Below are 13,586 nucleotides of genomic sequence, written 5' to 3' on the forward strand. Positions count from 1 at the left end.
ATGAATCTAAACAAAAAAAGTATAGGTTTCTAGTCGGAAAAATAAGTTACAAGTCGTTTTTGTAAAGGTAGTCATTTCAGTCGAAAGAACGACGTCTAGATGACCATTTTAGAAAACATACTTCCACTTTGAGTTTAATCATAATTTTTGGATTTAGTTTCATGTTCATAATAAAAATCATTTTCTCAGAATAACAACTTTTAAATCAAAGTTTATCATAGTTTTTAATTAACTAACCCAAAACAGCCCGCGGTGTTACTACGACGGCGTAAATCCGGTTTTACGGTGTTTTTCATGTTTCCAGGTTTTAAATCATTAAGTTAGCATATCATATAGATATAGAACATGTGTTTAGTTGATTTTAAAAGTCAAGTTAGAAGGATTAACTTTTGTTTGCGAACAAGTTTAGAATTAACTAAACTATGTTCTAGTGATTACAAGTTTAAACCTTCGAATAAGATAGCTTTATATGTATGAATCGAATGATGTTATGAACATCATTACTACCTTAAGTTCCTTGGATGAACCTACTGGAAAAGAGAAAAATGGATCTAGCTTCAATGGATCCTTGGATGGCTCAAAGTTCTTGAAGCAAAATCATGACACGAAAACAAGTTCAAGTAAGATCATCACTTGAAATAAGATTGTTATAGTTATAGAAATTGAACCAAAGTTTGAATATGATTATTACCTTGTATTAGAATGATAACCTACTGTAAGAAACAAAGATTTCTTGAGGTTGGATGATCACCTTACAAGATTGGAAGTGAGCTAGCAAACTTGAAAGTATTCTTGATTTTATGAAACTAGAACTTTTGGAATTTATGAAGAACACTTAGAACTTGAAGATAGAACTTGAGAGAGTTCAATTAGATGAAGAAAATTGAAGAATGAAAGTGTTTGTAGGTGTTTTTGGTCGTTGGTGTATGGATTAGATATAAAGGATATGTAATTTTGTTTTCATGTAAATAAGTCATGAATGATTACTCATATTTTTGTAATCTTATGAGATATTTCATGCTAGTTGCCAAATGATGGTTCCCACATGTGTTAGGTGACTCACATGGGCTGCTAAGAGCTGATCATTGGAGTGTATATACCAATAGTACATACATCTAAAAGCTGTGTATTGTACGAGTACGAATACGGGTGTATACGAGTAGAATTGTTGATGAAACTGAACGAGAATGTAATTGTAAGCATTTTTGTTAAGTAGAAGTATTTTGATAAGTGTATTGAAGTCTTTCAAAAGTGTATAAATACATATTAAAACACTACATGTATATACATTTTAACTGAGTCGTTAAGTCATCGTTAGTCGTTACATGTAAGTGTTGTTTTGAAACCTTTAGGTTAACGATCTTGTTAAATGTTGTTAACCCAATGTTTATAATAACAAAAGAGATTTTAAATTATTATATTATCATGATATTATGATGTACGAATATCTCTTAATATGATATATATACATTAAATGTCGTTACAACGATAAACGTTACATATATGTCTCGTTTCAAAATCATTAAGTTAGTAGTCTTGTTTTTACATATGTAGTTCATTGTTAATATAATTAATGATATGTTTACTTATCATAATATCATGTTAACTATATATATAACCATATATATGTCATCATATAGTTTTTTTACAAGTTTTAACGTTCGTGAATCACCGGTCAACTTGGGTAGTCAATTGTCTATATGAAACCTATTTCAATTAATCAAGTCTTAACAAGTTTGATTGCTTAACATGTTGGAAACATTTAATCATGTAAACATCAATCTCAATTAATATATATAAACATGGAAAAGTTCGGGTCACTACAGTACCTACCCGTTAAATAAATTTCGTCCCGAAATTTTAAGCTGTTGAAGGTGTTGACGAATCTTCTGGAAATAGATGCGGGTATTTCTCCTTCATCTGATCTTCACGCTCCCAGGTGAACTCGGGTCCTCTACGAGCATTCCATCGAACCTTAACAATTGGTATCTTGTTTTGCTTAAGTCTTTTAACCTCACGATCCATTATTTCGACGGGTTCTTCGATGAATTGGAGTTTTTCGTTGATTTGGATTTCATCTAACGGAAGAGTGAGATCTTCTTTAGCAAAACATTTCTTCAAATTCGAGACGTGGAAAGTGTTATGTACAGCCGCGAGTTGTTGAGGTAACTCAAGTCGGTAAGCTACTGGTCCGACACGATCAATAATCTTGAATGGTCCAATATACCTTGGATTTAATTTCCCTCGTTTACCAAATCGAACAACGCCTTTCCAAGGTGAAACTTTAAGCATGACCATCTCTCCAATTTCAAATTCTATATCTTTTCTTTTAATGTCAGCGTAGCTCTTTTGTCGACTTTGGGCGGTTTTCAACCGTTGTTGAATTTGGATGATCTTCTCGGTAGTTTCTTGTATAATCTCCGGACCCGTAATCTGTCTATCCCCCACCTCACTCCAACAAATCGGAGACCTGCACTTTCTACCATAAAGTGCTTCAAACGGCGCCATCTCAATGCTTGAATGGTAGCTGTTGTTGTAGGAAAATTCTGCTAACGGTAGATGTCGATCCCAACTGTTTCCGAAATCAATAACACATGCTCGTAGCATGTCTTCAAGCGTTTGTATCGTCCTTTCGCTCTGCCCATCAGTTTGTGGATGATAGGCAGTACTCATGTCTAGACGAGTTCCTAATGCTTGCTGTAATGTCTGCCAGAATCTTGAAATAAATCTGCCATCCCTATCAGAGATAATAGAGATTGGTATTCCATGTCTGGAGACTCCTTCTTTCAAATACAGTCGTGCTAACTTCTCCATCTTGTCATCTTCTCTTATTGGTAGGAAGTGTGCTGATTTGGTGAGACGATCAACTATTACCCAAATAGTATCAAAACCACTTGCAGTCCTTGGCAATTTAGTGATGAAATCCATGGTAATGTTTTCCCATTTCCATTCCGGGATTTCGGGTTGTTGAAGTAGACCTGATGGTTTCTGATGCTCAGCTTTGACCTTAGAACACGTCAAACATTCTCCTACGTATTTAGCAACATCGGCTTTCATACCCGGCCACCAAAAATGTTTCTTGAGATCCTTGTACATCTTCCCCGTTCCAGGATGTATTGAGTATCTGGTTTTATGAGCTTCTCTAAGTACCATTTCTCTCATATCTCCAAATTTTGGTACCCAAATCCTTTCAGCCCTATACCGGGTTCCGTCTTCCCGAATATTAAGATGCTTCTCCGATCCTTTGGGTATTTCATCCTTTAAATTTCCCTCTTTTAAAACTCCTTGTTGCGCCTCCTTTATTTGAGTAGTAATGTTATTATGAATCATTATATTCATAGATTTTACTCGAATGGGTTCTCTATCCTTCCTGCTCAAGGCATCGGCTACCACATTTGCCTTCCCCGGGTGGTAACGAATCTCAAAATCGTAATCATTCAATAATTCAATCCACCTACGCTGCCTCATATTCAGTTGTTTCTGATTAAATATGTGTTGAAGACTTTTGTGGTCGGTATATATAATACTTTTGACCCCATATAAGTAGTGCCTCCAAGTCTTTAATGCAAAAACAACCGCGCCTAATTCCAAATCATGCGTCGTATAATTTTGTTCGTGAATCTTCAATTGTCTAGACGCATAAGCAATCACCTTCGTTCGTTGCATTAATACACAACCGAGACCTTGCTTTGATGCGTCACAATAAATCACAAAATCATCATTCCCTTCAGGCAATGACAATATAGGTGCCGTAGTTAGCTTTTTCTTCAATAACTGAAACGCTTTCTCTTGTTCATCATTCCATTCAAATTTCTTCCCTTTATGCGTTAATGCAGTCAAGGGTTTTGCTATTCTGGAAAAGTCTTGGATGAACCTTCTGTAGTAACCAGCTAGTCCTAAAAACTGGCGTATGTGTTTCGGAGTTTTCGGGGTTTCCCACTTTTCAACAGTTTCTATCTTTGCCGGATCCACCTTAATACCTTCTTTGTTCACTATGTGACCGAGGAATTGAACTTCTTCCAACCAAAATGCACACTTTGAAAACTTAGCGTACAATTCTTCCTTCCTCAATACTTCTAACACCTTTCTCAAATGTTCACCGTGTTCTTGGTCATTCTTTGAGTAAATAAGTATGTCATCAATGAAAACAATGACAAACTTGTCAAGGTATGGTCCACACACTCGGTTCATAAGGTCCATGAACACAGCTGGTGCATTAGTTAAACCAAACGGCATGACCATAAACTCGTAATGACCGTAACGTGTTCTGAAAGCAGTCTTTGGAATATCATCTTCTTTCACCCGCATTTGATGATACCCGGAACGTAAGTCAATCTTTGAATAAACAGACGAGCCTTGTAGTTGATCAAATAAGTCGTCGATTCTCGGTAGTGGGTAGCGGTTCTTGATGGTAAGTTTGTTCAACTCTCGGTAGTCGATACATAACCTGAATGTACCATCTTTCTTCTTGACAAACAAAACAGGAGCTCCCCACGGTGATGTGCTTGGTCGAATGAAACCACGCTCTAAAAGTTCTTGTAATTGGCTTTGCAGTTCTTTCATCTCGCTGGGTGCGAGTCTGTAAGGAGCACGAGCTATTGGTGCAGCTCCTGGTACAAGATCTATTTGAAATTCAACGGATCGATGTGGGGGTAATCCCGGTAATTCTTTCGGAAATACATCGGGAAATTCTTTTGCAATGGGAACATCATTGATGCTCTTTTCTTCAGTTTGTACTTTCTCGACGTGTGCTAGAACAGCATAGCAACCTTTTCTTATTAGTTTTTGTGCCTTCAAATTACTAATAAGATGTAGCTTCGTGTTGCCCTTTTCTCCGTACACCATTAAGGGTTTTCCTTTTTCTCGTATAATGCGAATTGCATTTTTGTAACAAACGATCTCCGCTTTCACTTCTTTCAACCAGTCCATACCGATTATCACATCAAAACTCCCTAACTCTACTGGTATCAAATCAATCTTAAATGTTTCGCTAACCAGTTTAATTTCTCGATTCAGACATATATTATCTGCTGAAATTAATTTACCATTTGCTAATTCGAGTAAAAATTTACTATCCAAAGGCGTCAATGGACAACTTAATTTAGCACAAAAATCTCTACTCATATAGCTTCTATCCGCACCCGAATCAAATAAAACGTAAGCAGATTTATTGTCAATAAGAAACGTACCCGTAACAAGCTCTGGGTCTTCCTGTGCCTCTGCCGCATTAATATTGAAAACTCTTCCACGGCCTTGTCCATTCGTGTTCTCCTGGTTCGGGCAATTTCTAATAATGTGGCCCGGTTTTCCACATTTATAACAAACTACATTGGCATAACTTGCTCCGACACTACTTGCTCCGCCATTACTCGTTCCGACACCATTTGTTCCTTTCGTTCTATTAAACCCTGGTCCGTAGACCTCACACTTCGCCGCGCTATGACCATTTCTTTTACACTTGTTGCAAAATTTGGTGCAGAACCCCGAGTGATTCTTTTCACACCTTTGGCATAGCTGCTTCTGATTGTTGTTGTTGTTGCGGTTATTATTGTTGTTGGGATGATTGTTGTAGTTGCTGTTGTTGTTGTTGTTGTTGTTGGGCCGTTTGTTGTAGTTGCGATTGATGTTGCGATTGTTGGGATAATTGTTACGATTATTGTTGTAATTGCTGTTGTTGTTGTATTGGTGATTCTTATCACCGTTTTCCTCCCACTTTCTTTTGACTTGCTTCACATTGGCCTCTTCAGCAGTCTGTTCTTTAATTCTTTCTTCAATCTGGTTCACGAGTTTGTGAGCCATTCTACATGCCTGTTGTATGGAGGCGGGCTCGTGTGAACTTATATCTTCTTGGATTCTTTCCGGTAATCCTTTCACAAACGCGTCGATCTTCTCTTCCTCATCTTCGAATGCTCCCGGACACAATAGGCACAATTCTGTGAATCGTCTTTCGTACGTGGTAATATCAAATCCTTGGGTTCGTAACCCTCTAAGTTCTGTCTTGAGCTTATTGACCTCGGTTCTGGGACGGTACTTCTCATTCATCAAGTGCTTGAATGCTGACCACGGTAGTGCGTACGCATCGTCTTGTCCCACTTGCTCTAGATAGGTATTCCACCATGTTAACGCAGAACCTGTGAAGGTATGCGTAGCGTACTTCACTTTGTCCTCTTCAGTACACTTACTTATGGCAAACACCGATTCGACCTTCTCGGTCCACCGTTTCAATCCGATCGGTCCTTCGGTTCCATCAAATTCCAAAGGTTTGCAGGCAGTGAATTCTTTGTAGGTGCATCCTACACGATTTCCTGTACTGGTAGATCCAAGGTTATTGTTGGTATGTAGCGCAGCCTGTACTGCGGCTATGTTTGAAGCTAGAAAAGTACGGAATTCCTCTTCATTCATATTCACGGTGTGTCGAGTAGTCGGTGCCATTTCCTTCAAAATAGTCAAATGGAATAAGTTAATCATACAGAATATTAAGAGTAGTTAATAGTATTTCGTAGCATAATATGAACTCATTTATAAAAGCTTTTTCTTCATATTAGCGTTTTATAAGTTTAAATTCGGGTAGTACCTACCCGTTAAGTTCATACTTAGTAGCTAATATACAATTCAACTACTACAATTCTATATGAAAAACTGATTATAATAATATTTCGCGTTCGAACTTTTATACAATATTTTACAAACTTACAATACCGCTTATTTTACATAAAGCATGAAATATAGCACACAATAACTTTGATACAAGATAGTTGTGAAGATAATTCTAGCTAGTACACAAGTCGTTCAGCAAAGGCAATAAAGACACGTAATTCATACGTCCAGAAACAAGTCATGCATTCTGGTTTTACTAGGACTACTTCCCATCCTTGATCTTGTGCAACATAACCGTTATGGCCGTTGATAAGACAGCGTGTTGTAACGTCGTCAAAGGGACGAGGGTTACGTAATGTCCAACAGTCCCGTAATAATCTAAAAACCTCATTTCTTACCCCAATTACCGACTCCGTCACTTGTGGAAACGTTTTGTTTAATAGTTGTAGCCCGATGTTCTTGTTCTCACTTTGGTGAGAAGCGAACATTACTAATCCGTAAGCATAACATGCTTCTTTATGTTGCATGTTAGCCGCTTTTTCTAAATCACGAAGTCCAATATTCGGATATATTGAGTCAAAATAATTTCTTAACCCGTTGCGTAAAATAGCATTTGGGTTCCCCGCAATATATGCGTCAAAGTAAACACATCGTAACTTATGGGTTTCCCAATGTGATATCCCCCATCTTTCAAACGAAAGTCTCTTATAAACCAAGACATTCTTGGAACGTTCTTCGAATGTCTTACAAACTGATCTCGCCTTAAATAGTTGTGCCGAAGAATTCTGGCCGACTCTAGACAAGATTTCATCAATCATGTCTCCGGGTAGGTCTCTTAAAATATTGGGTTGTCTATCCATTTTGTGTTTTTAAACTGTAAAATAGACAAGAGTTAGATTCATAAAAAAAATACTTATTAATACAAGCAATTTTTACATATATCATAAAGCATAAGAACACTATATTCCATATATTACACCACACGAATACAACTATCTTATTCCGACTCGCTCGTTTCTTCTTCTTCGGTTTTGGTTCGTTTTGCCAAGTTTCTAGGGATATATGATGTTCCCCTAATACGAGCCGTCGTTGTCCACATTGGTTTAGAAAAACCAGGTGGTTTAGAGGTTCCCGGGTCATTGTTACAACTTAAGGACTTCGGGGGTTGACGATACATATAAAGTTCATCGGGGTTGGAATTAGATTTCTCTATTTTTATGCACTTTCCCTTATTATTTTCTTTTGCCTTTTTAAATTCAGTTGGGGTAATTTCTATAACATCATCGGAATTCTCGTCGGAATCCGATTCATCGGAGAATTGGTAATCCTCCCAATATTTTGCTTCCTTGGCGGAAACACCATTGACCATAATTAACTTTGGTCGGTTGGTTGAGGATTTTCTTTTACTTAACCGTTTTATTATTTCCCCCACCGGTTCTATTTCTTCATCCGGTTCCGATTCTTCTTCCGGTTCCGATTCTTCTTCCGGTTCCGACTCTTCTTCCGGTTCCTCTTCGGGAACTTGTGAATCAGTCCACAAATCATTCCAATTTACATTTGACTCTTCATTATTATTAGGTGAGTCAATGGGACTTGTTCTAGAGGTAGACATCTATCACATAATATCAAACACGTTAAGAGATTAATATATCACATAATATTCATATGTTAAAAATATATAGTTTCCAACAAAAATGTTAAGCAATCATTTTTAAAGAAAACACGGTCGAAGTCCAGACTCACTAATGCATCCTAACAAACTCGATAAGACACACTAATGCAAATTGTCTGGTTCTCTAAGACCAACGCTCGGATACCAACTGAAATGTCCCGTTCTTATTGATTAAAAACGTTCCATATTAATTGATTTCGTTGCGAGGTTTTGACCTCTATATGAGACGTTTTTCAAAGACTGCATTCATTTTTAAACAAACCATAACCTTTATTTCATCAATAAAGGTTTAAAAAGCTTTACGTAGATTATCAAATAATGATAATCTAAAATATCCTGTTTACACACGACCATTACATAATGGTTTACAATACAAATATGTTACAACAAAATAAGTTTCTTGAATGCAGTTTTTACACAATATCATACAAGCATGGACTCCAAATCTTGTCCTTATTTAAGTATGCGACAGCGGAAGCTCTTAATAATCACCTGAGAATAAACATGCTTAAAACGTCAACAAAAATGTTGGTGAGTTATAGGTTTAACCTATATATATCAAATCGTAACAATAGACCACAAGATTTCATATTTCAATACACATCCCATACATAGAGATAAAAATCATTCATATGGTGAACACCTGGTAACCGACAATAACAAGATGCATATATAAGAATATCCCCATCATTCCGGGACACCCTTCGGATATGATATAAATTTCGAAGTACTAAAGCATCCGGTACTTTGGATGGGGTTTGTTAGGCCCAATAGATCTATCTTTAGGATTCGCGTCAATTAGGGTGTCTGTTCCCTAATTCTTAGATTACCAGACTTAATAAAAAGGGGCATATTCGATTTCGATAATTCAACCATAGAATGTAGTTTCACGTACTTGTGTCTATTTTGTAAATCATTTATAAAACCTGCATGTATTCTCATCCCAAAAATATTAGATTTTAAAAGTGGGACTATAACTCACTTTCACAGATTTTTACTTCGTCGGGAAGTAAGACTTGGCCACTGGTTGATTCACGAACCTATAACAATATATACATATATATCAAAGTATGTTCAAAATATATTTACAACACTTTTAATATATTTTGATGTTTTAAGTTTATTAAGTCAGCTGTCCTCGTTAGTAACCTACAACTAGTTGTCCACAGTTAGATGTACAGAAATAAATCGATAAATATTATCTTGAATCAATCCACGACCCAGTGTATACGTATCTCAGTATTGATCACAACTCAAACTATATATATTTTGGAATCAACCTCAACCCTGTATAGCTAACTCCAACATTCACATATAGAGTGTCTATGGTTGTTCCGAAATATATATAGATGTGTCGACATGATAGGTCGAAACATTGTATACGTGTCTATGGTATCTCAAGATTACATAATATATAATACAAGTTGATTAAGTTATGATTGGAATAGATTTGTTACCAATTTTCACGTAGCTAAAATGAGAAAAATTATCCAATCTTGTTTTACCCATAACTTCTTCATTTTAAATCCGTTTTGAGTGAATCAAATTGCTATGGTTTCATATTGAACTCTATTTTATGAATCTAAACAAAAAAAGTATAGGTTTCTAGTCGGAAAAATAAGTTACAAGTCTTTTTTGTAAAGGTAGTCATTTCAGTCGAAAGAACGACGTCTAGATGACCATTTTAGAAAACATACTTCCACTTTGAGTTTAATCATAATTTTTGGATTTAGTTTCATGTTCATAATAAAAATCATTTTCTCAGAATAACAACTTTTAAATCAAAGTTTATCATAGTTTTTAATTAACTAACCCAAAACAGCCCGCGGTGTTACTACGACGGCGTAAATCCGGTTTTACGGTGTTTTTCATGTTTCCAGGTTTTAAATCATTAAGTTAGCATATCATATAGATATAGAACATGTGTTTAGTTGATTTTAAAAGTCAAGTTAGAAGGATTAACTTTTGTTTGCGAACAAGTTTAGAATTAACTAAACTATGTTCTAGTGATTACAAGTTTAAACCTTCGAATAAGATAGCTTTATATGTATGAATCGAATGATGTTATGAACATCATTACTACCTTAAGTTCCTTGGATGAACCTACTGGAAAAGAGAAAAATGGATCTAGCTTCAATGGATCCTTGGATGGCTCAAAGTTCTTGAAGCAAAATCATGACACGAAAACAAGTTCAAGTAAGATCATCACTTGAAATAAGATTGTTATAGTTATAGAAATTGAACCAAAGTTTGAATATGATTATTACCTTGTATTAGAATGATAACCTACTGTAAGAAACAAAGATTTCTTGAGGTTGGATGATCACCTTACAAGATTGGAAGTGAGCTAGCAAACTTGAAAGTATTCTTGATTTTATGAAACTAGAACTTTTGGAATTTATGAAGAACACTTAGAACTTGAAGATAGAACTTGAGAGAGTTCAATTAGATGAAGAAAATTGAAGAATGAAAGTGTTTGTAGGTGTTTTTGGTCGTTGGTGTATGGATTAGATATAAAGGATATGTAATTTTGTTTTCATGTAAATAAGTCATGAATGATTACTCATATTTTTGTAATCTTATGAGATATTTCATGCTAGTTGCCAAATGATGGTTCCCACATGTGTTAGGTGACTCACATGGGCTGCTAAGAGCTGATCATTGGAGTGTATATACCAATAGTACATACATCTAAAAGCTGTGTATTGTACGAGTACGAATACGGGTGTATACGAGTAGAATTGTTGATGAAACTGAACGAGAATGTAATTGTAAGCATTTTTGTTAAGTAGAAGTATTTTGATAAGTGTATTGAAGTCTTTCAAAAGTGTATAAATACATATTAAAACACTACATGTATATACATTTTAACTGAGTCGTTAAGTCATCGTTAGTCGTTACATGTAAGTGTTGTTTTGAAACCTTTAGGTTAACGATCTTGTTAAATGTTGTTAACCCAATGTTTATAATAACAAAAGAGATTTTAAATTATTATATTATCATGATATTATGATGTACGAATATCTCTTAATATGATATATATACATTAAATGTCGTTACAACGATAAACGTTACATATATGTCTCGTTTCAAAATCATTAAGTTAGTAGTCTTGTTTTTACATATGTAGTTCATTGTTAATATAATTAATGATATGTTTACTTATCATAATATCATGTTAACTATATATATAACCATATATATGTCATCATATAGTTTTTTTACAAGTTTTAACGTTCGTGAATCACCGGTCAACTTGGGTAGTCAATTGTCTATATGAAACCTATTTCAATTAATCAAGTCTTAACAAGTTTGATTGCTTAACATGTTGGAAACATTTAATCATGTAAACATCAATCTCAATTAATATATATAAACATGGAAAAGTTCGGGTCACTACAGTACCTACCCGTTAAATAAATTTCGTCCCGAAATTTTAAGCTGTTGAAGGTGTTGACGAATCTTCTGGAAATAGATGCGGGTATTTCTCCTTCATCTGATCTTCACGCTCCCAGGTGAACTCGGGTCCTCTACGAGCATTCCATCGAACATTAACAATTGGTATCTTGTTTTGCTTAAGTCTTTTAACCTCACGATCCATTATTTCGACGGGTTCTTCGATGAATTGGAGTTTTTCGTTGATTTGGATTTCATCTAACGGAAGAGTGAGATCTTCTTTAGCAAAACATTTCTTCAAATTCGAGACGTGGAAAGTGTTATGTACAGCCGCGAGTTGTTGAGGTAACTCAAGTCGGTAAGCTACTGGTCCGACACGATCAATAATCTTGAATGGTCCAATATACCTTGGATTTAATTTCCCTCGTTTACCAAATCGAACAACGCCTTTCCAAGGTGAAACTTTAAGCATGACCATCTCTCCAATTTCAAATTCTATATCTTTTCTTTTAATGTCAGCGTAGCTCTTTTGTCGACTTTGGGCGGTTTTCAACCGTTGTTGAATTTGGATGATCTTCTCGGTAGTTTCTTGTATAATCTCCGGACCCGTAATCTGTCTATCCCCCACCTCACTCCAACAAATCGGAGACCTGCACTTTCTACCATAAAGTGCTTCAAACGGCGCCATCTCAATGCTTGAATGGTAGCTGTTGTTGTAGGAAAATTCTGCTAACGGTAGATGTCGATCCCAACTGTTTCCGAAATCAATAACACATGCTCGTAGCATGTCTTCAAGCGTTTGTATCGTCCTTTCGCTCTGCCCATCAGTTTGTGGATGATAGGCAGTACTCATGTCTAGACGAGTTCCTAATGCTTGCTGTAATGTCTGCCAGAATCTTGAAATAAATCTGCCATCCCTATCAGAGATAATAGAGATTGGTATTCCATGTCTGGAGACGACTTCTTTCAAATACAGTCGTGCTAACTTCTCCATCTTGTCATCTTCTCTTATTGGTAGGAAGTGTGCTGATTTGGTGAGACGATCAACTATTACCCAAATAGTATCAAAACCACTTGCAGTCCTTGGCAATTTAGTGATGAAATCCATGGTAATGTTTTCCCATTTCCATTCCGGGATTTCGGGTTGTTGAAGTAGACCTGATGGTTTCTGATGCTCAGCTTTGACCTTAGAACACGTCAAACATTCTCCTACGTATTTAGCAACATCGGCTTTCATACCCGGCCACCAAAAATGTTTCTTGAGATCCTTGTACATCTTCCCCGTTCCAGGATGTATTGAGTATCTGGTTTTATGAGCTTCTCTAAGTACCATTTCTCTCATATCTCCAAATTTTGGTACCCAAATCCTTTCAGCCCTATACCGGGTTCCGTCTTCCCGAATATTAAGATGCTTCTCCGATCCTTTGGGTATTTCATCCTTTAAATTTCCCTCTTTTAAAACTCCTTGTTGCGCCTCCTTTATTTGAGTAGTAATGTTATTATGAATCATTATATTCATAGATTTTACTCGAATGGGTTCTCTATCCTTCCTGCTCAAGGCATCGGCTACCACATTTGCCTTCCCCGGGTGGTAACGAATCTCAAAATCGTAATCATTCAATAATTCAATCCACCTACGCTGCCTCATATTCAGTTGTTTCTGATTAAATATGTGTTGAAGACTTTTGTGGTCGGTATATATAATACTTTTGACCCCATATAAGTAGTGCCTCCAAGTCTTTAATGCAAAAACAACCGCGCCTAATTCCAAATCATGCGTCGTATAATTTTGTTCGTGAATCTTCAATTGTCTAGACGCATAAGCAATCACCTTCGTTCGTTGCATTAATACACAACCGAGACCTTGCTTTGATGCGTCACAATAAATCACAAAATCATCATTCCCTTCAGGCAATGACAA

The sequence above is a fragment of the Rutidosis leptorrhynchoides genome, chromosome 3, assembly GCF_046630445.1.
Source record: "Rutidosis leptorrhynchoides isolate AG116_Rl617_1_P2 chromosome 3, CSIRO_AGI_Rlap_v1, whole genome shotgun sequence".
NCBI classification, from domain to species: domain Eukaryota; kingdom Viridiplantae; phylum Streptophyta; class Magnoliopsida; order Asterales; family Asteraceae; genus Rutidosis; species Rutidosis leptorrhynchoides.